The sequence below is a fragment of the Rhinatrema bivittatum genome, chromosome 3, assembly GCF_901001135.1.
Source record: "Rhinatrema bivittatum chromosome 3, aRhiBiv1.1, whole genome shotgun sequence".
NCBI classification, from domain to species: Eukaryota; Metazoa; Chordata; class Amphibia; order Gymnophiona; family Rhinatrematidae; genus Rhinatrema; species Rhinatrema bivittatum.
The window spans coordinates 200370988-200398532 of NC_042617.1; positions in this window are offsets into that span (position 1 = coordinate 200370988).

Sequence of the window (27545 nt, forward strand, 5' to 3'; positions counted from 1 at the left end):
CTTCAAATTCACGGTATAGCAATGGGCTCTTCTGCAGCCCCCTCCATTGCCAATCTAGTCATGGATAGACTAGAAAGACTTCATGTTTATCAATCAAGGTGGTTTGGGGCAGTATCCCTGTGGATCCGTTACATTGATGACCTGCTTATCATTTGGAGGGATCACAAAATACCTCTACAAGAATTTTTGGTCTGGATTAATACTGTAGACAGTGACCTCCAGTTCACCACTCATTACAGCACTACGCACATGACATTCTTAGACATTTCGCTTTCCATCCAAAATTCACATTTACACACATCCATCCATCGAAAAGACACAGAAAGAAATAATTTACTCAGATATCATAGCTTCCACCCCAGAGCATTCAAACATGGTTTACCAGTGAGCCAATTTTTTCGGCTCAGACGCCTGTGTTCCACAGATTATGATTTCAAACAACAAGCAGGCATTCTGGCAGAAAGATTCTTCACAAGGGGCTATCCGTATAATGCAGTGTACAAGGCATACAAAAGAGCATGGCATTCTCCTCGTGCAGCCCTGTTGAATTACAAAGTTCGAGAACCCGTAACCTCTGATATCTGTGTGCTTACCCACACAGATAAATCTTACCTTATAATGCAAAGTATCCAAAGACATTGGCATATCCTCCAATTACATCCGATCTTTGAGGAACCCCCCCTATTTGCATACCAGCGGAGTAAAAATCTACGAGATCAAATAGTACATGCATCTGTCAGCCAACGCATTAACACTGGATTTTCAGGTAACCATACAAGCTGTGGGAAATGTGATATGTGCTCGATCACAATAGAGGGTCCCTCCTGGCAACATCCGCGAACTGGTCATACATATTATAAAAGATCGATTACGAGCTGTGATTCCTCATGGGTAGTATACCTCATCCAATGCCCCTGTCAACTTTTTTACATAGGACGCACCCGCAGGAAAATTAAAACACGGCTGTTTGAGCATCGCAGCCGGCTCAATACAGTTACTTTGGAGGCGCCCATGGTAAATCACTGCACCCAGCTGGGACACAGTTTTGATCAGCTCCGATGGACCATCCTGGAACAAACTTTTTCTAACCCTCGAGGAGGTGATCGCGATCATCAACTAAATATCCGGGAACAGTGGTGGATCTACACATTGTCGGCACAATTCCCACTTGGTCTTAATGATTCTGTCGAGTGGTCTTCCCTCATTTAGCGTCTTCCCTCATTTAGCGTTTCCGACACGATATGTCAGCTGTTTTTGACGTCATTATCCTCTGTCTCCGCCCACGATGCTTTGATGTCACTACCTCCCGCCCACGGTGGTAGGTATATAACCACCTAGGCAAGATGGCGGATCCTGCTGTCCGAACACATTTGCAGCCCGGTAGTGGAACTGGTTGGCAGAACTGGGAAATGTAGGTATTAAGTAGCCATGGTTGACATTTTGCCTTGGTCACTTTCTAACATATTTTTTTACATTTTAGTAATGGCATTGAGCGGCCCCTGAAGAAGGTTCTCCGAAACACGAGCCGTGTCGGGCCAGAGCCAGTGTTATACCCTATCTGCAACACCACGCTACGATAAGTAACAAAATAACCTACTGTTTATAACCCGCTGCATAGTAAACTGTTACATATTCACGGTTACACATCCAGTCTTTCTGTGAGACCAATGATTATAACGTGAAGACGGTGCAAAAGTTTTCCTACATCACCGCAAGTTTTTCTAATAGTGGCAGTAGGGCTTGTGGTTGAACAGCCCGCCACATATATGAGGTCTCGTCAATTCACAATACTACTTTGGCAAAGTCTGTCGGCTCATATGATGTCTATTTAGAAATTTATATAGAGATTACATCATATCTTACAGTTCTTTAAAATAAAGATACTAGGGGTATGGCAGAGAGACAACAGGCAGCAGGTCCTTTATGCTGGCACTAGGAATATGGCAGACAAGAAGAGCGGTAAAATCAATAAGAGCCCTAGGTTAGTATGTGAGGGTCATGGCAGGTGCTAGTGGCAGACAGAGGCCAACAAAGCCTTCAAGGTGTTCTTAATCATCTTGCCACTCACATGAGAATTCTGGAAATCCAAGCAAAGCGAGATTGCATTTTAAAAATACCAGCATTTCCATTAATTGTGATGACAACCTGGAGCAATGAGGGCTTTCTATATCTCCTGGGGACACTGGTTGATGGGCAGGATAAATACCACTATTCCACTTTGGCTAGGTCTGGCCAGACTGAGGACTTATATGCCCAATATGCAAGCACTGTATGACCTCTATTAGATAGTGAGTCACAAACCTTTGCACAGCGCTCTCCTTTGTTTGGGGGAGCAGAGATCCTTTCCAGTCAGCTGCTTTCACTCTAGCCTGTGTTAGGAAAGATGTTTCTTTGGGGGCAATGTGGCATATTGTGGTGGGGTAGGATGTGCTGTCTGGATGCTGCTCCTGCTTACACTACTCTCTGACATGGCCATTGTTCCCTCTTGTGCTACATCCTTACTCTGCCCATGACTTTGGTGTTCCTCCTGGCATACCAACCATTTGAGTATCTGCTTCATTTGTGTGAAACACTCAGACTCCAGGGCAACATTCCTTTTCACCCAAGGATCAAGCAGTATAGCAAACTTTTATATGTTGTTTTCCAGCAGAAATATCAGCCTCTCCTGTACCTGATGCTGCAAGCAATTCACAAACTGCAACACCTCTGTTTTCATTCTGATATCCTGCTGGTAACCCTGTAACTTTTCCATTAGCCAAAGTGTCACCTCCAAAACTCATGTCCTCTGTGGCATCCTTGAAGGGCTTCAGGATATCTACCAGCTCCCTCATCACTGCCCAATCATTATGCCCCAGGGGACAATTCATACCTATCCCTATCTCCAGAAACAGAATATGAATGGGTATCTGCTGCTCCACTAACTTCTCCAGCTTTAACGGGTGCCAGTATCTTTAATGAGGTGATTGATTCCTTCTTGCTTTTCCCGGAGAAGCTGCCCTGCCTTTACACTTTTATGGAAGTGCCCTGCAAATTTCATGCACTTATCTAAAGGCTCTGCCAAGAATTCATTCTGATAGCTTGTAGACCTCAGTCCTATGGCATCCTTAACAACCAGTTGCATGTAAAACATCAGATTCCTTCTAAGTCCCCATCTTGTAGATCCTTTACAATATTAGTGTCATTATCTGTCAAAAAGAAACCAGCAATTGAATTTCTAGCGTTCATGTCAAGCTGCCAATCGTCCAGCATCTGTCTTATGGCTGATATAATATTTGCAGAGGTATGGGACTTATCCATTGACTGAGTGTGCAGCAAAGCCCACTGACACTCTGTTCCTTCATCCTTGCTAGAGCTGCTGCCTGCTCCTGCTTCTAGGGATGTGCATTCGTTTTGAACGAATGCGCAATCCGCAATGTATAGGTCCCTATTCGTTGCATTCATGGGGTCCCGAAAAGTATGGTGAAACCCCACGAATGTAACGTATCATTAACAAATAAAATCTCCACCCTCCTGACCCCCCCATCCCCCCCAAGACTTGCCAAAAGTCCCTGGTGGTCCAGCAGGGGTCCTGGAGCATTCTCCTGCACTCGGGCCCTCGGCTGCCAGTATTCAAAATGGCGCCAATAGCCTTTGCCCTTACTATATCACAGGGGCTACCGGTGCCATTGGTTGACCCCTATCACATGGTAGGAGCAGTCTTGGGGGGGTCAGGAGGGTGGGGGGGGGTTGTAGTTAATTAAATTTAAAGGGTTGGGATGGGGGGTTTTTCAACTTTAATGGGAAACGAATACCATATGTAACTAATGGACAAATCGGGGTCCCCCGAAAATGGATGCAATGGATTTGGGTCCTGACGAATTCGAATACCAAATCAGATGAATCTGACCCTGCTGCACATCCCTACCTGCTTCGGTCAGATCCCACTAGTGTGCAGTCAGAGAGAAATAGAAATGCATAGCGTTCATTGAGGTCCAGATGTCAGTGATGAAATGCATGCTACTCCCCTCTGTCTTAGCCAGCATCTAGATCTGCCTTAGCCAGCATCTGGATGCAACTACGACACTGTACAGACTGGGGATGTCTGCTCTACTAAAGGTAGTCCTGGAGGAGACTTTATAATGTGGGAATGCCAGCTTTGTGCAACACAGAAAGCCCTCATTCTCTACTAGCTGCAGGCACTGGCTATCAAGGGCAATCATTTCAGCAATGCTTCTTGTCATAACTTTGGCTGCTGCTTGTCTCCTGCCCCTAGACATTGCTATTGAAACCCACCCAATCCATCATAGGTTGTCACTTCTGATGCTTAGCAGGGGGGCTGCTGGCCTATCACCTGACTGCTGGAAGGGATCGAGGGCATGGGATCACCTTGAGGAACATTGTTCCTCTTTTCTGCCACTTTCTCCTGACTGGAAGAAGCAGTCCCCAAGCTACTACTACCACTTCCACCCTCCCCAGGTGCCAGTACTAAGGAGTGCTGCTTCTGTCGGTAATAATGCATGCCAGTGTTAGCTAAGTACCCCATTTGTTTTTCACGACTTATGTCCTTTGCATAGTACTTGCACTTTGCAAAGCGTGGGTCATCCCTTAATGGAAATGTCTCCAGATCAAGGATGTCTTCCACGATCCCTTCTCTACATCCTTAGCAGAGGATGCTGGCACTGGAGCTGAGGTAGAAGGTGGATTCTGAGGAATAATGCCAGGGGCATTAGCTGTACTCTCTACCTGTGCTGCCCTATCCACATTTTGTCCTGCCTCCCCCATCAATGAACTGGATGATGATGCTAACACACTATTATATACGTCTCCCAGATTTTTTTCTTCCAGTACAGTTTTAATATCTTCTAATTCAGACAAACCAAGTATTGACTATTCAATGGAATCAGTGGAGGAAAATATGGCTTTCACTGTATCATCTGCCTTCACTTTTTCCTCTTGTTGAAAACAGATTAGAAACACACCGACTGTCAACTGCACTCTGCAGTGGCACATCATCAGCTCCATATGCCAGTTTCTTTGGCATAGAGCTGGCTCCTGTTGCTTTAGTAGCCCAGAAGAAATCCCTCTTCAGTTTAAGTGCAACTCTATGCTTTGGGTTCTTGCTGTCAGTGCCAGTGCCAACCTGGCAAATTTTGGACATATTTACATTTCTTCATCTGCTCTACCTTTCCCTATGCCTGACATGATTGTTTTTATGTTATTGGGGATATGAAGACTGCAACAATGATTTAATATTTTGCAGTGGTAGTGTAATGCCCAGCCTGCACCAGTATCACTCTGTTGAGTGGAGAACACATAGAAACTGCTGCAGTGAGTGTCACACTGCTCTGCACTACTTCTCTGACACAGACAGGCTTCACAACACAACCTGTTATGCTGCACTTTTTGCCCTGCTCTCACTGTTCACTAATGCCCACTGCCTAGTGCCCACTGCCCACACTGTGCCTGCTGCCAGGAAAACAGAGAATAAATGACCAATCTAAAATGTACCTAAGGCGTCAATCACCAGAAAGGAAAAACAGAACAGCAACTGCAAGTGAAGCAGCAGCAATCTGCTATGGGTCACAGATATTGTGACGCAGCGCCCTCACTGCCTTCCTCTCTTGTGTGACTGACTGCTGCTGGCACAGTGAGACTATAAAATATGCTGCAGCAGGGAACTCAGAGAGAGCTCAGAGCTATGCTTTCACACAGACAATGTCTTGAGAAGCACTGCAGAGCAAATCTCTGACATGCTAAGTCTTCATGATCAGCGTCACTGTACCCCGACCACAGCAATAGGTCAGACTGGCAAATTGCTTCTCTGTGATACGTCATTCCTCTCAACTTCTTGACAACATGTACATCTTCCTTTTCTCTGATGAATGTTTTCTCTACACTGAATCAATTTGTAACTGTACACATGCACCTGTTGCTTTCTTATGATTTCTATGAGTCCATTGACTATAATGGATTATAGAAATCATTATGTTTCAAACAAATGAAATGAATAAGATTCATTTAAAACAAGGGACCCTCTTAATTTGTTTCAGGGTCCCCAGAAAGAAACAAATTAGCCCCTATTCATTTCATTTTTCAGTATTGAAACTAATGCACATGCCTAGTGCACACACCTAGAAGCTGTTGCGCTCGGCTGGCTGCGGGCAATTTCCGCTGTAACATATACTTCACATCTTAGAAAGTTTGATTCTATGCATTGTGTTATCTGGACTGTTTTCCTGATGCAGCCCTGGGTGGGTGAAACGCTGTCAGCATCGGGTGTTTGAAGCAGATCAATGGGCGATTGAAGCAGATTAAAGTGTGTCCAGTTTTCAAGTCATTTCTTGAAGGTTGCCAATTTGGAATTTCAACTGTCAAAGAAGATATATACGTTTTCAAATTTGATTACAAGTTTGAATATATTTAGGTTTGTTTCATCTCACATTTTGGAAGTTTTAATATGAGAAGTTTCAAATAAGTAAGCTACAATCTTGTTCAATATGGATATAGCATGAAAATGTTTTTCAAAAAATATTTTTGGGTTAAAAAAATCATTGAAAAATGCACGCATGTTATAAAATTGGGCGTACATGTGCATGTGTCAGGTAGCACGCGCACATGTAGGCCATGCAAGCATGTTATAAAATCTACCCCAAAGCCTGTGAAGGAGTCAGTTGGACTGTTGGATGATCAAGGGGTTAAAGGAGCACTTAGAGAAGATAAGGTCATCATGGAAATATTAAATGATTTTTTTGCTTCGGTGTTTACTGAAGAGGATGTTGGAGAGATACCCATTCTAGAGAAGGTTTTCATGGGTGATGATTCAGATCAACTGAACCAAATCACGGTGAACCTGGAAGATGTAGTAGGCTTGATTGACAAACTGAAGAGTAGTAATTCACCTGGACTGGATGGTATACACCCCAGGGTTCTGATAGAACTAAAAAATGAAATATCAGACATATTTTAATTTGTAACCTATCATTAAAATCATCCAATGTACCTGAAGATTGGAAGACAGCCAATGTAACCCCTATATTTAAAAAGAAATCCGGGGTGATCTGGGAAATTATAGACCGGTGAGCTTGATTTCAGTGCCGGGAAAAATCGTGAAAACTGTTATAAAGAATGAAATCATAAAATATTTGGATAGACATGGTTTGATGGGACACAGACAACATGGATTTACCCAAGGGAAGTCTTGCCTCACAAATCACTTACATTTTTTTGAAGGAGTGAATAAACATGTGGACAAAGGTGAACCAATACATGTGGTATATTTGAATTTTCAGAAGGCATTCGACAAAGTCCCACAATAGAGGCTTCTAAGAAAACTAAAAAGTCATGGGATATGAGGTGATGTCCTTTTGTGGATTGCAGGTTGTTTAAAAGACAGGAAACAGAGAGTAGGATTAAATGATCCATTTTCACACTGGAAAAAGGTGAACAGTGGAGTGCCTCAGGGATCTGTACTTGGAGCGGTGCTTTTTAATATATTTATAAATGATCTGGAGAGGGGTACGACGAGCGAGGTGATCAAATTTGCGGATGACACTAAATTATGCAGAGTAATTAAATCTCAAGCGGATTGTGATGGATTGCAAGATGACCTTGCGAGACTGGAAGAGTGGGCTTCCATATAGCAGATGAAATTTAATGTGGACAAGTACAAAGTGATGCATATAGGGAAAAATAACCCTTCCTGTACTTATACAATGTTAGGTTCTATCTTAGGAGTTAAGACCTAGGAAAGAGATCTAGGCGTCAAAGTGGATAATACAATGAAATCGTCGGCTCAATGTGCTGTGTCAATCAAAAAAGCAAACAGAAATTTAGCAATTAGTAAGAAGGGAATGGCAAATAAAATGATGGATGTTATAATGCCTCTGTATCGCTCCATGGTGAGACCACATCTTGAATACTGTGTACAATTCTGGTCGCCGCATCTCAAAAAAGATATAGTTGCACTGGAGAAAGTGCAGAGAAGGGCGACCAAAATGATAAGTTAATGGAATGGCTGCCCTATGAGGTAAAGTTAAGGAAGTTAGGGCTGTTCAGTTTGGAGAAGAGACGACTGAGCCGGGATATTATAGAAGTCTACAAAATTATGAAAGAACTTGAATAGATTAATGTAAATTGGTTATTTACTCTCTCAGAAGGATTAGGGGGCCCTCCATGAAGTTAGCAAGTAGCTTATTTAAAATGAATTGAAGAAAATTCTTTGTCACTCAGCGCATAATTAAGCTCTGGAATTCATTTTCAGAGGATGTGGTTACAGCAGTTTGTGTAACTGGGTTTAAAAAAGGTTTGGATAAGCTCCTAGAGGAAAAATCCATAAACTGCTATTATAGTAATTAATAAGCAATAGCAGCTTGTGATTTATTTAATGTTTAGGTACTTGCCAGGTACTTGTGACTTGGTCTGGCCACTGTTGGAAACAGGATACTAGACTAGATGGACACTTGGTCTGACCCAGTATAGCATATCTTATCTTATGTTCTTATGTCAGGAAGAATGGTCAAACTGCACACTTAGAACCTTCCTGAGAGCATTTGTCAATGAACGCTTGGACAACTGGACTACCCTTCTGCCTTGGGCGGAGTTTTCCCATAATTCTCATATTAACACCACCACATGATCCTCTCCATTTCTGATTGTATACGGGAGAAAACTGGTCTCTCTGCTACTGCTTTCATTGTCTGTCTCTTCTCCAGTGGCTCAATTAACAGTGTATAAACTTCAGGAGCTGTGGGCTCGAACAGAGGCAATGATCCGGAGGGCCACCCTAAGAGCAAAGAGGGCAGCAGACATCCACTGGTGACCTGCCCCACAGTTCAAGCCTGGAGACAAGGTCTGGTTAAGAATCCCCCATATCCATCTCAAGGTACCTTCCATGAGACTCGCACCTCATTACATTGGGCCTTTTCCTATTGTCCAGCAAATAGGGCCATTATCTATCAATTATGTCTACTCACTTCATTGAAGATCCATAATGTATTTCACGTTTCTCTCCTCAAGCCCTTAGTTCTGTCATGGCCAACCTGGAGGGTTCCAGAGCCCCTGGAAGTATCCACTGAGGAGGGCCTGGTTTACCAAGTAAGGGAAGTCCTGGATGTTCAATGACAAAATAAGAGGTGGGAATACTTAATCTCCTGGGAGGGGTACAGCCCAGAGGAGAATACTTGGGAACCTGCCTCAGAGATCATGGACAAGAACCTCTTAAATGCATTCCAAGCATCCCATCTCAAGAAACCCCGGCCCCCTGCGGAAGGGCTTAGAGGAGGGAGTTAGAGATGTGCAGCAGGGACGGATACATTCGATTCGGTATTCGTATTTGTCAGGACCCAAATCCGTTACATCCGTTTTTGGGGGACCCCGATTCGTTCTTTAGTTATGTATGGTATTTGTTTCCCATTAAAATAAAAAAAAAAACCCATCCCAACCTTTTAAATTTAATTAACCTCAACCCACCAACCTCCTGACCCTCCCAAGACTTGGCAAAAGTCCCTGGTGGTCCAGCGGGGGTCCTGGAGCATTCTCCTGCACTCAGGCCATTGGCTGCCGGTATTCAAAATGGCGCCGATAGCCTTTGCCCTTACTATGTCACAGGGGCTACCGGTGCCATTGGTCGGCCCCTGTCACATGGTGGAAGCAATGGATGGCTGGTGCCATCTTGTGCTCCTACCATATGACAGGGGCCGACCAATGGCACCGGTAGCCCCTGTGACATAATAAGGGCAAAGGCTATCGGTGCCATTTTGAATACCGGCAGCCGACGGCCCGAGTGCAGGAGATCACTCCAGGACCCCCACTGGACCACCAGGGACTTTTGGCAAGTCTTGGGGGGGTCAGGAGGGTAGGGGTTTTATTTGTTAGTGATATGTTGCATTCGTGGGGGTTTACCATACGTTTCAGAACCCCATGAATGCAACGAATAGGGACCTATATGTTGCGGATTGCGCATTCGTTCAAAATGAATGCACATCCCTAAAGGGACTACTGTTGCACTCAGCTGGCTGCAGGCTTGCCCCACAAACAGCCACTCTTACCTCGGACACTGGGCAGAGGGAGGACCGTAGTTGCCAAGACAGCCACAAGATCCAAGATGTGGCAGGCCGCCGCAAGGGCTAGGGCGCCGTTCAGCTGAGCGAGTGTCCCTAGTCGCCCATGCGTGTGAATCGACTGTATTTAAAGGGCTCGTGGCAGGAAATCCTTCGTGACACCCTCCGCTGATGTCATTGGGCCTTCCTATTTAAGGCCAGCCCAGTCCAGCCCTAGACACCTCAGCAACAGGTCACACTCCCTATGAGTAGTTGGTTACTTGTTCTTGGTTCCTGACTCCTGGTTCTTGTTTCTTTGCTGTCGCTCCCTCTCGTCTCTCCTGCCCTTTGCTCCCTTGAATCGTCTCTTTGGCTTGGACCTTGGATTGCTCTTGACTTCGCCTTCTTTCTGGATTGACTCTTACCTGACCTCGACCTCTTCTGGACTTTGCTCATCTGCCACTTGCCCCTGTCTCTGACTCTGCTTCTTGCCACCTGCCCCTACTTCTGTCATGTCTTTGACTCCGCCTGCCACCTAGTCAACCTTGACTTGAACTGACGGCTCTTCTTGCTGGCCTCTAGCCTTCATCGGATCTTCCCCATCCAGAAGCCCACACCTAAGTCCAGCCAGCCCCGACACCTAAAGGGCTCAACCTGCGGGGAATATGGGCTGGTATTAGTGAAGTTCCTGTTGGGCTCCAGCCAGGTCAGTCTACTAATGACGAGGACCTTCAGAGCTCCTCCCTGCAGGTAGCAAAACCTCGTCTTGGCCCAAGGGTCCACGTTTGCAACAGCAGCTATCATGCTCTTGAATGTGTTCAAATTTGTTTGACAGATAAGAGGGTCTTTGTTTGATTTTTCAAATATTGCATCAGAAATGAATTGCAATTGATACTTAACTTGCTGGATATGTAGCATATTTAAACAAACTTTGAGGGATGCTACAATAAATATGACAATGTCTTTCTTCCTCTAAGTGTATATCAAATATGCACACCTGGATGAGACTCATGAATGCACTTTCTCAACTGCAGGTCCTACCCTATGGAACTCCTTACTAGCTGAACTAAGATCTATAAGGGACACAAAGTTGTTCAAATAGACTTTGAAGAGTCACTTCTTTCAGTTCATTTATAAAGATCTGTTATGAAGCTGTATGTTTTGATGTCATATCGATGGTTCTATATGAGCTTTTATTTTATGAGTGTTTGTTGTACCCTGCTCTGAACTATGGAAGGGCAGGTAACACATTTTTTTAAATAAATAAAATAAAATAAATCAATTGGGTTTTGATGGGATTCATAAACTGTTGAACTTCTCTTTCATTATTATCCACTCCTTGTGTTTGGCAGATAAATCTGCTGTGGCATTGCTGATAACATTACAAAACTCTTCTAACTCAATGTTCATATAACAATTCATATGATATTTTAGATGCCATCAAAGAACAGCTTCTATTTTTGCACTTATTTCAGTGATACCACCGCCATTTCTTGATGAATGATTTATTATCTATTCAAGCTTATGACAGAAAGTTTCAGCCAAGCTTTTCATGCCAAAATTTCCAGCCTGATATTCAATATTTACCACTGGTTCAGTTTCAGAAACCATATGCACATCTATGAGATAAATTATTGCTAATAATAATCATAGTTCTAGTGGTCAAATGTTAAGAAAAAGGGAATCATCTTCCACAGTGATGACAGATGGTTGTCAAAGTTTCCATGATGCTATGCTCTACTAAAATGTTAAATATCTCAACCATGCCAAGATATGTGCTCAAATATTTAGATGTCTCTCTGAGTGCAGTGAACTGTGCTCGACAAACTCACCAAATCGTTCCATTAAGAATTTCATTTCCTCCAATTCAATTGATAGTTCTCTTTACACTTCCTCAACATTTGTGCTGGCAACAAGTTCTTTGACTGTTTTTATGGACTGGGATATGCCATCATATGTCTTTATTTCCTGATCTTCAAGAAAAATGCTTTCCATGTCAAACAGGTCATTGCTTCAGTCTAAACTGCAAATATTTGATGAAGCAACGGCTCTGTTCCTTCTGGCAGCTTCTTGCAATCTGCTGGCTACGTCTGATGACCTCACTGCAGTTTTAAAATCATTACTGGATTGTTTTTATTTGCTCTGTGATATGAAAAAGAAATTTACTTGCTGTTATATTCAATGAACATTGATTTTAATGTCCTGTTGTCAATGTTCATTGCTTATTCTTACCAAATTCACTAAAATATTCACGTACAGCTATTAATTCCAAGGCTTCTGTTGACAGTTTTCACATCAATTTATACTATTAGAGGGCAATATTCAAAGTCATTTCTATGGCTAAAAACCATAGAAACAGAGAACATGATGGCAGATAAAAACACCTTACTAATCATACCAAACTTGTTTTGTGTTATAAAAGGACATTCATAAGCCAGATCCAGGCACTTTAAATTTTGCGTGTTTGGATCGTAGCAGTTATAATCATTGGTCCATTTTTTGGAAAAAGTTTTTTTAAGTGAAAGTTGCTTTAATTTGCAAAACCACTAAGTGACTCTTCTACATATCCATATTAACTTTCACATTTTAATTAGCATGACAACTTTACTTATCTTCACATATTAATGTCCCGACATAAATTTGGGTTTTGAGGTTCTGCATCAGGGGAATGTCTAGGGTCTGTACTGTAGTCTCTGATATCTCACTTAATTTAGTTGAACTGTTTATGTTACGGGAGTCTCAGTTTAGTGGACCCTTGGGCCAACCTGCAGGAGACTGGGAAAAGATGGTCAATGTCTCTAGTAACTGGCAGGCCGGGAGGCAGATGTTCAGGCTGGACATAAAGGTGCTCTTCACCCTGGAAGCTGGTACTCCCCCGGGAGGAGCCCGTAGGGGCCCGGCCGCTGGGACTTAGGTGGTGGTGGATCAGGACTGGGAACTGGAACCAGACTAGGACAGTAGTTCAGTACTGTAACGGGGCTCGGGTTCTGGAACCAGGCAGGTACTGTAGCAGGTAAACAGGAACCAGGCAGGTACTGTAGCAGGAACGGAGCGAATAGCAAGGCAGGTCGCTCCGGGGCACAGTGCAACAGGGATCCGGTAGGTAAGCCCATTGCAAGGCAAAGACTGGGTGGCCCCGGCCGGCTTATCAAGGCCGCGGCATCTGACGTCAGGAATTGGGCGGAGTCACCAGTGGCGGGAAATGGCCTAGAAAAGCGCCCAAGTGGCGCGCATGCGTGCCTAGAGACAGAGCGTCCATGGAAGGCTTCCCGGCAGCGCGGCCCTCACAGGGACGCCGCCGAACAGGCCAGGAACTAGGCCAATGAAAGCGGGAACAGGTCCAGGAACACGGAGGTAAGGGTCTGGTCGCGGCGCTCGCAGCCAGAACCGCAACAGTTCAATCGTTCTGGGTCTAAAGAACTGAAGTGAACAGACTCTTTTAACTCAGTGCCATAACTCTGGTGATTCCTCTGCAAATAACAAAATCTTAAAATGTGAAAAAAGCTGATTAGACAATCAAATACATTTTTTTAAATGCCCCACCAATGTAAATGCATTGCAATAACACTAAGGGATATGCTTCTTTACTTAAAATCATCAAGTTTATCTAAGTGTATTCCAGTCAATGCATTCATTTAACATAGAAACATAGAAATGACGGCAGAAAAAGAGAAAACGGTCCATCCAGTCTGCCCAGCAAGCTCCCACACTTATTTTCCCATTATTTATCGTTTCACTGACCACCAAGTTCAGGGCCCTTGTTGGTAACTGTTTGATATGAATTTCCTGCCACCCCCTGCCACCCCCTGCCATTGATGAGAGTAATGTTGGAGTTGCATCAAAGGTGAAGCATAAGGCTTAATAGTTAAGGGTAGTAACCACCGCATCAGGCAAGTTACCCCAATGCTTGTTTACCCAGACTGCACAGATCAATGCCTTGTTGGAAGTTGTCTGAATGTAAACCCTTAAGTGAGATGGTATCTAGAAAAAATATCCATTGCTGATAATGGTAATTTAAAAAAGAAACCATATCCCCGCAATGAAGAGAATTTGTCCAATAAAGATCTGCAAAAGTATGCTTGTGCTCTACATAGTCAGCCACCAGAGGTGTTTGTAACTTCTTGGTAAAAATGCTGATTTTGTGTTCTGCCAAGCACAACATTATGGCTCATTTAGTAAGGCCAACATAAGCCAGATCACATGGACAAAAGATAATATATGACTTAATTAGAAATACAGTTAGTGTTAACTATGCACAGAAAAGTTCTTTTAGTCTATAGAAAAGTCCAAGATTCTTCTACTGTAGCCAATTTTTCTAATTTTCTTGTTCGATGTAATTTCCAACTTTGGTTCTGTGTAAACCGACGTGATATGTACCAGTACATGAACATTGGTATATAAAAGCTCTTAAATAAATAAATAAATAAAACTCACAGGATCCACATGTAGTATACTAGATGGACATAATGTTTGGTTTTATCTTCCTCAAATACTATAAACCACAGAAGTTTTGCAAGTTTGGAATTCACTACAATATGATAAAGGCCGTGAAAGATTGGGTCTATCAGGAGATCCATTGCTCACTACAGAATGATAAAGGCAGTGCAACATTGGGCCTATCAGGGACTCCATTCCTTTGTACACTTGCTGCACCTGGCAGTAAAGGATATGCAGGTGCTTGGGGACATGGAACACTGCATTCCAGTCCTGATGGACCTGATAGAGAAATGCAGGAATATGGAGGGACAATTTCATTGTATTTATTTATTTAAAATTTTTCTATACCACCTATTAAAGCTTCTAAGCAGTTTACATAATAATACATTCATAAAAAGGATAAAACAATGAAAAATAAAAATGGCATAAATAAACAATGAGCTAAAAAATCAAATTATGTACGGTACAAAACAAGCTACAAAGCTAATAACATAAAACAATTATGCCTTAAGACATAAAAACATGAATCATAAAACACGGAAACATAAAACATAAAAACATAAAACATAAACGTAAACATAAAACCTGCTCATGCTAATTCCATCAGCATTAAAAAGTAGGGATGTGCAGAGCAAAATTTTATGTTCATATTTTTTATGTCCGAAAGGGGGTCCCACTTGCGGCCAATATGGACATAAAAAAAATCCAATGAGTTGGGTATATGTACATATGTGCAAAAAAAAAATTTAAACCCCCTCACCCTCCTTAATCCCCCCCCCCCAGACTTACCACAACTCCCTGGGTCAGGAGGCCCCCCCAAGCTGGCCAAAAGTTCTTTTTGGGCCGAACGAGCCGTCCGGCGCGAACTTGCCGGGAATCACGTGACACCGGCGTCACTCGACGTGCCGCCGACGTCACATGCTTCTCGCCAAGGATTGCAGAAATGGCGTCCTCACTCCTCGCTCCATCACCAGGGAGTTGTGGTAAGTCGGGGGGGGGGGATTAAGGAGGGTGAGGGGGTTTATATTTTTATTTTGGCTCAACAATCGCGATTTCCCACATATCGAACATATCTATGTTCGATATGTGGGAAATCCGATCGTTTATGTCGAATCAATTTTTTAAGTAAAAAAAAAATATGAGTTGCGTTTTACTAATGCGGTCAATCCGAATGCACACCCCTATTAAAAAGCACAAACAACATAGCTAGAAAAAGCACCTCATTAATATGTATTGCTGTTCAAAGGCTTGCTGAAGAAAGTAAGCTTTTAGTTGTTTTCTGAATTTTAGTGGAGAAACCTCATCTTTGAGGGCTCCAGGCAAGCTATTCCATAATGATGGACTCTGCATACAAAAAAAAGCCTCTCACATGACTCATCCAGCTGAATAAGTTTAAAAGAGGGAACACATAAAAGATTTTGGGAGGCAGACCTCTGATTGCGTGAAGGCTGGTAAATTTTTAAAAAAGCATTGACCATTGGGGGTGCTAAGCCTTGAATATCCTTAAAAACTAGGAGAGTTTTGAGCTCAATTCAACAATTAATCGCTAGCCAGTGTAAACTCAGCAAAACTGGAGTAATATGATGACACAAAGGCGTCCCAGTAACCAGCCGCACTGCGTCATTTAGCACTAATTGTAACGGTGCAAAATTGATTGTGGCAGTCCCAGGAACAAAGAATTATAGTAGTCAGAAGATGAGGTGACTAAAAAATGCACAACAGTTTTTAAATCTAATTCAGACAAGTAAGGATGAAGTCTTCGAAAGAGATGTAATTTATAGAAGGCATTTCTTACTATCATACCAACATGTAGACGCAGGGACAAGATAGATTCCATTATTATCCCAAGATTCCTCACTTGCTGTGCGATTTTAATGTCAACACCATTTACTGATAAAAATGTAGGCATGTCAGGAACTGGGTAAAGATTTTCTGTTTTTTTGAATTTTAGGACCAACTTATGTTCCCCTAGTCAAGATTCAATAATGATAAGGCATTCAAGTACCTTCAATAAAGTTTCTTTAATTGAATTTGTAATGGGTAAAAAAAATTGGATATCGTCTACATAGATGTGTAACTGATATCCACTTTGGCACAGATTTGGCAAATGGGTGCTATGTAAACATTAAAAAGCATGGCTGAAAGAGCCAACCCTTGGGGAACACCCATTCGAAATGGGAAAGATAAGGACTCGGTGCCAGGAAACACTACTCTCTGAGTTAGTTGATCCTGAAAAGAAGAGAAACATTTATAGTGTATGTCAGTATATAAAATCAGTCACTAAATAAATAAAAATAAATAAATATACAGTATGATTAAACCCAATGGGCCGGATTTTAAAAGGGTTACGCACATAAGATACGCATGTAACCCTTTAAAAAAACCCCTGCGTGCGCTGAGCCTACTTTGCATAGGCTGGGCGGCGCGCGCAAGCCCCGGGACGCGCGTAAGTACCGGGGCTTGCAAAAAGGGGCGGTCAGGGGCGTGGCCAGGGGACGTGGTTTTGGATCAGGGGCATGTTCGGGGGCGTGTGGGCGGTCAAGGGGCGTGGCCAAGTGCCCTGACACAGCGGCCTGTGTCGGGGCCTGCCCCGCCGGCGCGCGTAAGTTACTACTGCCCGGAGGCAGTAGTAACTTTTCAGATAAAGATAGGGGGAGTCTAGATAGAGCCGGAGCGGCCTCGAAGGGAACGGGCAGCACGCGCCTGGTGCACGAACAAAAGTACGCTCGTGCGTAGAATTATAAAATCTACCCCAATGCTTTTAAGTCTTTTTAGTAGAAAGGAGTGGTCACCTGTGTCAAATGCTGCCGTTAAGTCAATTAGAATCAGGCAAAAACCAGTATAAGCATCAAAACCTCTTCTAAAAACCTCAAATAAAGAGAGCACCAGCATCTCAGTATTGTGGCCAACTCTAAAGCCATATTGGCATTCTCATCTAGGAATTCCTGCAATTGAACCCAAACTACTTTCTCCAGAATTTTTGATAAAAAAGAAAGTTTAGCGAAAATTATTAGGGTCATCATTGCATTAGGGGATTGATTAGCGCCTATTCAGCTCGTGTCCAACTGTATTGCATCAGCCCCTATGTATGTATGCCTTTTCCCAGCAGTGCCTGTGGTTCCTGTCAGTTCTGTTCTATGACTATAGTAATGGAATCTTGGACTTTTGCACAGACTAAAATCATTTTTCAGTGCAAAGCAAACACTAGCTGTATTTCTTATTGGGTCATATATATTATCTTTTGTCTGTGTGATCTGGCTTGTGTTGGCTGTATTAAATGAGCCATAAAGTTGCGCTTGACTGTAACTTTTGGCCGGTCATGGGAAGGCCCTGAACCAGCCGTACTTACTTGCAGCACCACTGGATCGTAAAATGCCACCGGGGCTCCCTCTCCGTAAGCACGCCACCATGTTTTCTGGTTCGCACCGTACCTTTCCTAGGCGCACACACATGCACTTCTCTGTCTTTTCTGGGCTCCACAGTGGGAAAGAACTCAACGACGCGTTCCAATTATGTCAGTGTTGCTAGACACTTAAACCCAGCTGCCTCCCTGACAGATGCTTCAACAACAGGTAATCCTGTGTTCTGAAGAGCATGTTGTTTTTTGATCCTTGACAGTTATGTTCCAGCTCCTTGCCTCCTCCAGCCCTGCCTCATCCATTCTTGCCTCGTCCAGCCCCGCCCTGTCCTGCCTTCCTCATCCTTGCTCCATACCTTACCAGTCTTTCTGCCTGTATCTGACCTCTGCCTTGGACTATGACTACTCCTTGCTTGATGCCTGGTCCTGACCTTTGCCATGGACCCTGATTATGCCCTGCCTGCTGCCTGCCCAGACCCTTGGTCCAGATCTGATACCTCTCTGATTGCTGTCAGCCCTGACCTTGGCCGGTCTCAGGACTTTCTCTTTATCTGAGTTCTGTGAGACCATCGACTAAATCCTGCTAGCCCCAAGAACCCAAAGTCTCAACCTGTGGGGAATGGGGTTCTGTCCTCACAGCCATGAGCATGTCTGTCAGCTGTTGGCATGGGCCTAGTAAGTTCTCTTATTAGGCTGTGCCAACTGTGCCACAGCACAAGGCTCACAGTCATTACATTGATAAAGCGCAAAAGTTAGAGCACAAAAGCATATGTAGGGCAGGCACATACTTTTGCAGATCTTTGATGATCATAGATTGAACTTAACTCATGGTGAGGGCATGGTTTCTTTTTTAAATTATCCAGGTTTTCCTATAGGCTCATGGTATATTTACTGTAGCGAACCCAAAAGCACGAGGACTAGCCTCGTGGCTTTTGCCAATGAAATACCAGTGTAAGGACACTAAAGAAGTAAGGTGACCAGCCTCTGGGGACCTTGTTTGGAATAGTACAGCTTCTTTAAAAGATGATAGAAATTAAATAGAGGTAGTTGGTACCTGTGTCAAGATACTAAAAAAGTTGAGAGGTGCAAAGCTGAGGTATGTAACAGTTTTTGAAAGTGGCACTACTTTAGGTGATGTCAGCGAGCAAGGATCTGCTCTGGGAAGAAAAAGGCTTTTCATGTGGAGAATGGGATTTTGGAAGAAGGCAGATGTGCTGGTCACCAGACCTGCCAGACTCCAAAGAAATCTTGGTAGATCCAGCCTGTACCTGAAAGGAAACAACCACAGGAATCACTAACACTTGTGTTATTGGGGGACTGAGGAGTCTGGAAGAAGAAAGAGAGAAAAAAGTGAGTTTAATTCTAAGTGACTCCTGTGTGCTGAGCTAAGGTAAAGACATGAACAGGATGCGGTCCTATTTCACCTGTTCTAGTTAGAGGGGAGTGTGAAAAAGTGAATAATGTTCCCTTAACAAATGTAAGACAGGGAATTATTGCTTAACATTAATTTTCTATAGATAGATATTCAGTTTCACCAAGCCATCGGACACCCTGAATAGGGAACTCTTATTTGCGGGGAAAATTCTCAGTAGCAGGGAGATAGACTTTGCTATGGGTTTTGTATAGTCAAGCAGCAGGTACCCCTGGAAGCCAGGGTGCCGAAGAAGGGAGGACAAACACCCGGCGCACGGGACTCATTACACCAAGGATGTCCACTGCTTCAGGATCCATCGCCAAAAGATGTTTTCCATACCAGAGCTTGGATCATACCCAGAGATTCCAGATAAGTATACACACACCCAGCTGCAAAACCACACACTAGTAACATTTATTGAGCTCAACAGGACTTGACTGAAAAAAAAAAAAATCAAACACGTACAGAGAAGAAAAGACAAGGATACTTACCACTTACCTGAAAGGGACTCTGTATCAGAAGATCCTATAACAGAAAACACCAGAAAGACTCAATTTCTTAAAGAACAAATTTGAAGCCTGGATCTGCAGTCAGAGTAAAATGAAGAGATACAAAAAAATGAATACTTATCTGACTTATAGTTGGTTTGTTAACATTGTTTTCAGAGCAATTCTATCTTTATCAAAGACGTTTGAATCTGGTAAAATTTCAGTGTTGCCTACCTCTGTCTATCAAAGGGAAAAAGATGAATTGTCTTGCAGTATTGTTTCACAGGTACTTGTTGAAAAGTCTTAAAAGTCATGTTTTGATTTGTAACTCCAAAACATAAAAACAAGTCCAGTACCAATCACAAGTAAGTGACAGGCATACCAGGAATGGGAATTCTTAGGGATATTTTGTGTTTTGTAAATTCTTTGGAACTTTTGCAGAAGTTCTAGTTGATCCATCAAAACTCCTAGTTTCATCACAAAGCTTTGGTGCTGTGAAAAAAACTAAAAAAAAAAGGATCCTTTTGTTTCCTAACACAAAAGAAATTGTAGTGTATTACATATATCTATTAAATAAATATGATTATTGACTATGTGATTGTGAAGGAAATACATGTCAGCCTCTCCTTTCTTATCATTCTACAGCCTATGTGCCTGCATCAATAGGAAACTACACTGTCCCCCACTGCAGCCCATCACTGACTGTGGAAGGAAGCAGCTTGGAGAAGACTTCCATTGAGCTTGCATATCCCTACTTTTGTCAACATTGGCCATATGAGAAAATGTAACTTAATAAAACTCAAGAGGTGTTTGTCAAGAAATGTTTTGCCAAGACTTGAAGTCATATTTCAAAGTTCTAAAAAATTATATAATATTTTTTTTATCAATCATATCAGATGAATATTGAGGCGAGAATCCATTCACTTTCCTTTCTTGTATCATAAAAAACAATAGTCAACAAATAAGTTCTTCTTAATGTACTAACACAGAACCTGCATTGCTTGCTTTGTACTTTAAGAAAATTCTTGGTTGTCTTGCTCCCCCTTGTGGATATTTTATATTTGTACACACAAAAACAAGTAAAAGTGTTACAGGATCTTAAAATATTCACATTTAAGAGATAGATAAAAACAAAGCTGCAGAACTTACAATTTAGTATATTATTAAGGTGGAATTTATAATTTCCATCTTTTCATTCCTAATTTTATTTAATTCCTGAGAAGATAATAGTGTTCAAAGTGTATGAAATTTCATATATTCAGGCCAATACAGTAAGGGCCAGATATTAAAACCTACGCGCGGGCATAGATTTGTGCGCACAACCCGGCGCGCACAAATCTACGCCCAATTTTATAACATGCACGCGCAGCCTTTCCTGTTCCCTCCGAGGCCGCTCCAAAATCAGAGCAGCCTCGGAGTGAACTTTCCTTCCGCCCCCCCCCCACCTTCCCCTATATAACCCGCCCCCAGCCCTACCTAAACCCCCCATGACATCTGTTATTAAAGTTGCGCCTGCCTCTGGGCAGAAGTAGGTTTGCGCGCTGGCCAAGTGCCGACGTGCGATCTCCCGGCACGACCGCTGTGCCGGAGGCCTCAGTCCCACCCCCGCCCCCGGACCGCCCCACCTACTCCCTGCCCCACCCACTCCCCGCCCCTTTTTTCAAGTCCTGGGACATATGCGTGTCCCAGGGCTTGCACGCGTTGCCGGGCCTATGCAAAATAGGCTCGGTGCGAGCAGGAGCGGGTTTTCGGGGTTACGTGCATAACCCTTTGAAAATCCACCCCTAAGGTCGTGCAGAAAATGGGTGCTCAGTGTTGAGCGCCCGCTATCCTAATCTGCACCCAGCCACCTTTCCTGGGCATGCGATACAGTATTTAAATGAGGGGTCGTGTTAAAAAGGAGGCACTAGGGACAATAGCGTGCCCCTAGCGGCTCCTTGGCAGCAAACACCCAGGAGAGGTGGCTGTCAGCGGGTTTGGAAAACGGACGCTCAGTTTTACGTGCATCTGTTTTCCAACCCTGTGCACAGCCAGGGTTAAGAAAATGGAAACTTGTAAAATTGAGCATCTGTTTTCCTAACCTGACTGCTGGCACACTTTGAAAAAACATTTTTTTTTTTAACCGTTTGGTTCCTCTGACTTAATATCGCCACAATATTAAGTCAGAGGTTATACAGAAAAGCAACATTTTCTGCTTTTCTTTCCCCTTTTTTGGGCTGCTCAGAAGTTAGTTCCTGCTCTTGGGAAGGCGTAAATTTCTGAGCATAAAATGTACAGATCGGGCACACATTTTTTTTTCTGTATCTAGGGGTAGTGGACATGCATCCAAGACGCACGTCCAACCGCGGGTTAAACAGTGTGCTCAGCTGAGCATGCTTTACTGTATCGGCCTGATTATTAGGAATGCTGCTCCTTAGAATCCCATGCAGGCAGGCATCACACTGATACTTGCAAAGTAGGAACAAAACCTGAGCAACTGAACAGCACATGCAGAATGGAGATTATAGAATTCTGTGCTTATTGCAATAAAAGAAAAAAAATTATATATAAGGAAAAAATCAAGACATTAAACTTCCAAGAGATGTAGGAATATGATCCAAAGAAGAGACTACTAATAAGTCAAGATACAGGCAAGTTGAGATTGATGGATCTAAGAAGCGCTGCTTCTTTAAATCTATATTTTGGACCAGCAGGGGAAACAGCTGGTTTCTTTCAGCGCTCAACCAAGTCTCTTGAAAGTGCACCATCCCCAAAAAGATCTCTATCAGACCTTAGGGGAGACCCCCAATCACGTTTACTGGCCCTGGTGGGAAACAACATAACTCAATGAGTACCTCAGGCTAAAAGGTTTGCCACCCCTGCTCTACAAAATGAGGACTGAAGCAAGGAATTAAATTTAGGCACTTGAACATACAAATTTTTGTGTTATGTTCATTATTTTAGTTCATTTGCCATTTTTATTTGTTCCATTCATTTTGGGTTAGTGCGTCCAATCACATGCGTAGGTAATAACACTCATCACATGTAAATGCATGTTGATGAGGCTATTATCTATTCACCCGATGCAAAAAAAGAAATATGCGCCTGACAACACACATTTTTACGTGCCAAAATTAACGCCTGCCCCGAGCAGGCATTCATTTTGGAGGAGCCCAAAAAGTGAAGAGAAAAGCAGAAAATACTTTGTGGCGATAATAAGTCGGAACTAAAAAATTCGAAATGTCCCCCCCAAAAAAATTTGTTTAAAATACGGGTGCCCTATGGCTGTGCACAGGTTAGGAAAAGGAACGCTCGTAACTTAAGCATCTGTTTTCCTAACCCGCTGACAGTCACCTCTCCTGGGTGCCCGCTGCCGAGGAGGCACTAGGGGCACACAATTTCTCCTGGCGCCTCCTTTTTACCATGGCAGCCCATTTGCTTTTTGCATCGGGAACCCCGAAGAGGTGGATCGGCTAGTGTTAAGGGAGCAGGTGCTCAATCATGAGCCCGTTTAATGCGCCAATATTGCATCGGCCTGTGAGCGAGGGTCAAGGACTGAGCATTGACTCAGGAGATGACCAATGGAATAGGATCAAAGGTATAAATTATATCCCGAGGTACAAAGAGAAGAACAAGGCAGTAGCAACTGAGGCCATGACACTCTAAGGCAGTGGTCTCCAACCCTGTCCTGGGGGCCCACCAGTCAGTCGGGTTTTCAGGATATCCACAATGAATATGCATGAGAGAAAATTTGCATGCACAGCCTCCATAACATGCAAATGTTCTCTCATGCATATTCATTGTGGATATCTTGAAAACCCGACTGACTGGTGGGCCCCCAGGACAGGGTTGGAGACCACTGCTCTAAGGTACTGAGAGTTGCAGAAGGAGTGGCATTAACATGTCAAGGCATTGAGTGAGGGCCAAGGGAGCTAGAGTGGAGATAAAATCAACAGTATAGCAGTATAGATAGCAGTATAGCAGTATAGTATAGCAGTATAGATAAAATCAACAGTATAGCAGTATAGCTGATTGATTTAAAAGTTGTACTGGCTAAGTATTCTTTTCAACTTATGAGATTTGGTGATGGTGTGTGGGAATGGTAGTTCTAATAGTATGTGAGAACGGTGATTACAATAGAATAGTGAAAATATTCTTTTTAAGAAAATAAAATAAAACATTTGGGTTTAGATATTAGTAACAAATGACAATAGATGATTACAACTAAAGTGCTCTGAAGGCTGATTACAGCCTGCGGCCCACTGCGTGGCGAGAGGCTGCAGATTAGAGTTTAATAAGAGCCTGAAGATCTATGATATTGTCATTTGGTGGGTTTAAAAATTATGAGATTAGGATTTATGGAGTTAAAGAGTATATCTGGTCTCCTCTCTCCTCGGAATTTGGTTGGTGATTAATTGGAGAGGTAGCTGCTTCATTTTGTTGTGATTACTTATCTATATTAATCTATGCCACAGAAAATAAATGCAAAATGATGTAATGATGGTAATTAAAAATAAGATGGGCCCTGACATTTTTTGGCCAGTGGCCCCAAAATGTTCAAGGCTAACACTGTCCTTTTCACTGTAAAATGCTTGTTTCTTGTGAACACCATAACAGTGGTAAAGAACCACGGAAGCACTTATTTTTTATTACATTCTGATTCTATCCCTTAAAGCATTTCATCTCCACGTTCTCAAATTCTTTAAAGCAAGCACTATAAATTGTTTCTTCAGCATGGTGAAAACTGTTGTTGTTAGACTATTCATATCCCATCTTATCTGAAAAATTTTCTTTAGGTATAATATATATCTATCTCCATACAAGGGGGAATCAATACCTAAGGTGAATTTAAGCATAGCTTCAAAACTTGTACAATAATCAGTATTGAGGAGTACTTGAGACAAACAAGACTTAGACTCTTCAGAGTGAGTAGTAAAATCATGAATGTTTTAGTCATGTGTGCTCCTCATTAATATCTGATATCAAATGCTTATAAATAAATATTACTAAATATATATACTTTTTTTTGAGGTGGACAAGGACACATAATTTGACAGTTGGGCAATTAAGCCATGTTTTAAAAAGAATCCTACAAAATACATTGAAATTAAATAGCCACTCCTGATGAAATATAAAATTAAGTTACTGCTGTATTTTTAGATTTTGGCCACTTTAGAGCATTTGGTCCATTCAATTGTCACTGCTAATGACAATCAACAGTCCCTAACAATTTAGCATGAGATTACCAGCTAGTAGATAGTTGTATTTTTTGCTTCTGAGAAAGCAATAGATTTCTTTCTTGTTTATTAAGGGTCATCTCACTATGACTACTGCATCAGGTGTGCATTACCTGCCTAGCAAAATGGAATGGAGTAAAACATCTAGATTCATGAAAAACCTCAATATAACATAGTATTGGCAGGGCCGGTGCAAGGATATTGGGCACCCTAGGCGACCCTTGCGCTGCCGCCCCCCCCCATGGTCGCGTCCCCCCCCCACACCTGTTTCGGTGCCGACTGTGTGCTTCTCAGGGCACCGAGCCATAGGGGGCGCCGAAGAGCAGCCACGTGGTGCCGCAAGCGGGGCCTATCCTGCTCGCGGCAAAGAGAAATAGAGACTGTGTGCACTATTTCTCTTTGCCACAAGCGGGATAGGCCCCGCTTGCAACACCAGGTGGCTACTCTTTGGCGCCCCCTACGACTCGGCTCTCTAGGCGACTGCCGAACTTCACCTAATGGACGCACCGGCCCTGACTATTGGCACTATTGTGCCAACACTATTTGGGGCTTACTGAAGCAGTGTAATTGTATTGTAAGTCATATATCCTTATAATGAACTGAGAACGTATGACAGAATTGCCAAATAAAGGACCCATGAATATAAATAAAAACATCCAAGATGCCAACTTTGGGTCAACAATCAAAACAGTCTGCATTGACGTAAACCGTGGGCTTTTCCCCAATAATCAAAGGAAATATCCCCATAGCCTTGTGCTTTGATTATTGTTCCCAGAGATTGTGCCTGCTTTTCCTGCCAGTAATTATTCCATCTGAAACAATGCATATAGTTTTAATTATACAAACCTATCAAGGTCATTTATTATGGTCTTTGCCATTTAAATTTTTATTGATTTTCAGTATTAGACAAGTAAAACATTGTTATTACACCATAACTACTGTTCTACAGTTATTATCATAGATTGTATAAGTAACATAATATATATCTAATTATGACATAACCAAAAGAAAGTTTTTCATCCAAACATCTGTATCAGAGACAAGGGAAATATTAGGGAGTTATAATTAAGAAAAGAAAACAGTTAAATTCAACATTGCTATCCTGCAATCATTCTTATTTATCATTGGACTGATTTGGTAATGTAGCTATTCTTTTTTGTTCAACAAAAGCTTTTAAATCAACTGGATTGAAGAATATAAATGTGTCCTGATGTTTTTTAATGACACATTTACAAGGGTATCTCAAGGTATATGAAAATCCTAATGCTATTAATTCCTGTCTAAAGACCAGAAATTCTCTCCAATCCAGCAAGAGATTGTTCGTTTTCTATCAGCACCTGCATCACATCCAGGAGCCAAGGATACTGCTGGTTTAACATTGTTGGGAGACAATGTGGAAACCTTAGAGGAGGCATCTCTGAGTCCACATCTTGATATTCCACCAAGTAACAGGCCGGTAGAAGCCTCTCACATTTATTATGGTCTTATCACGTGTGATAAGGCCATAATGCACACGATAATGCCTTAATGTGCGCGATAATATCATAATGCACACAATAACACCGTAATGCGCGCAATAATGCTGTAATGCGGGCGATAAATAACGCAATGCAAGATACATATGCAAATTAAACTTTGAGTATTCAAGTGGAAGGAGTTTGAGCACAGTAAATGAAAATGAGGGTCTGTTAGCGCGGAATGCGATAGAGTAACACACACTAATGCGGAATTTAAAGCCGGAAATAACTACACTTTTTTTTTTTGCAGCAAGGTGAAAAAATGTTATATCGCAGTCCCATGACCAATATCAAGGATCGCGGATATTATCGCAGTGATTATCGCACATGATAAAAAGAGGTATTCTAACAGACACACCTACCAGGCCCTCCTGGGCCAATAAAAACACCTGTTCTTATCTGGCCTAGCTTCCCAAAACCATAGTGTTTGTGGCAAGTTTACTTGTCCGGGAATACTGGATGATTTGGGAGGCTCACCACAGACAACAACAAGAGGAACAACAACAACAACCTCCTTTCGTGGATTACAAACTGGCTAAAAGACAGGAAACAGAGTAGGATTAAATGGACAATTTTCTCAGTGGAAGGGAGTGGGCAGTGGAGTGCCTCAGGGATCTGTATTGGGACCCTTACTTTTCAATATATTTATAAATGATCTGGAAAGAAATACGACGAGTGAGATAATCAAATTTGCAGATGATACAAAATTGTTCAGAGTAGTTAAATCACAAGCAGATTGTAATAAATTGCAGAAAGACCTTGTGAGGCTGGAAAATTGGGCATCTAAATGGCAGATGAAATTTAATGTGGACAAGTGCAAGGTGATGCATATAGGGAAAAATAACCCATGCCATAGTTACACAATGTTAGATTCCATATTAGATGCTACCACCCAAGAAAGAGATCTAGGCGTCATAGTGGATAACACATTGAAATTGTCGGTTCAGTGTGCTGCGGCAGTCAAAAAAGCAAACAGAATGTTGGGAACTATTAGAAAGGGAATGGTGAATAAAACGGAAAATGTTATAATGCCTCTGTATCGCTCCATGGTGAGACCCCACCTTGAATACTGTGTACAATTCTGGTCGCCGCATCTCAA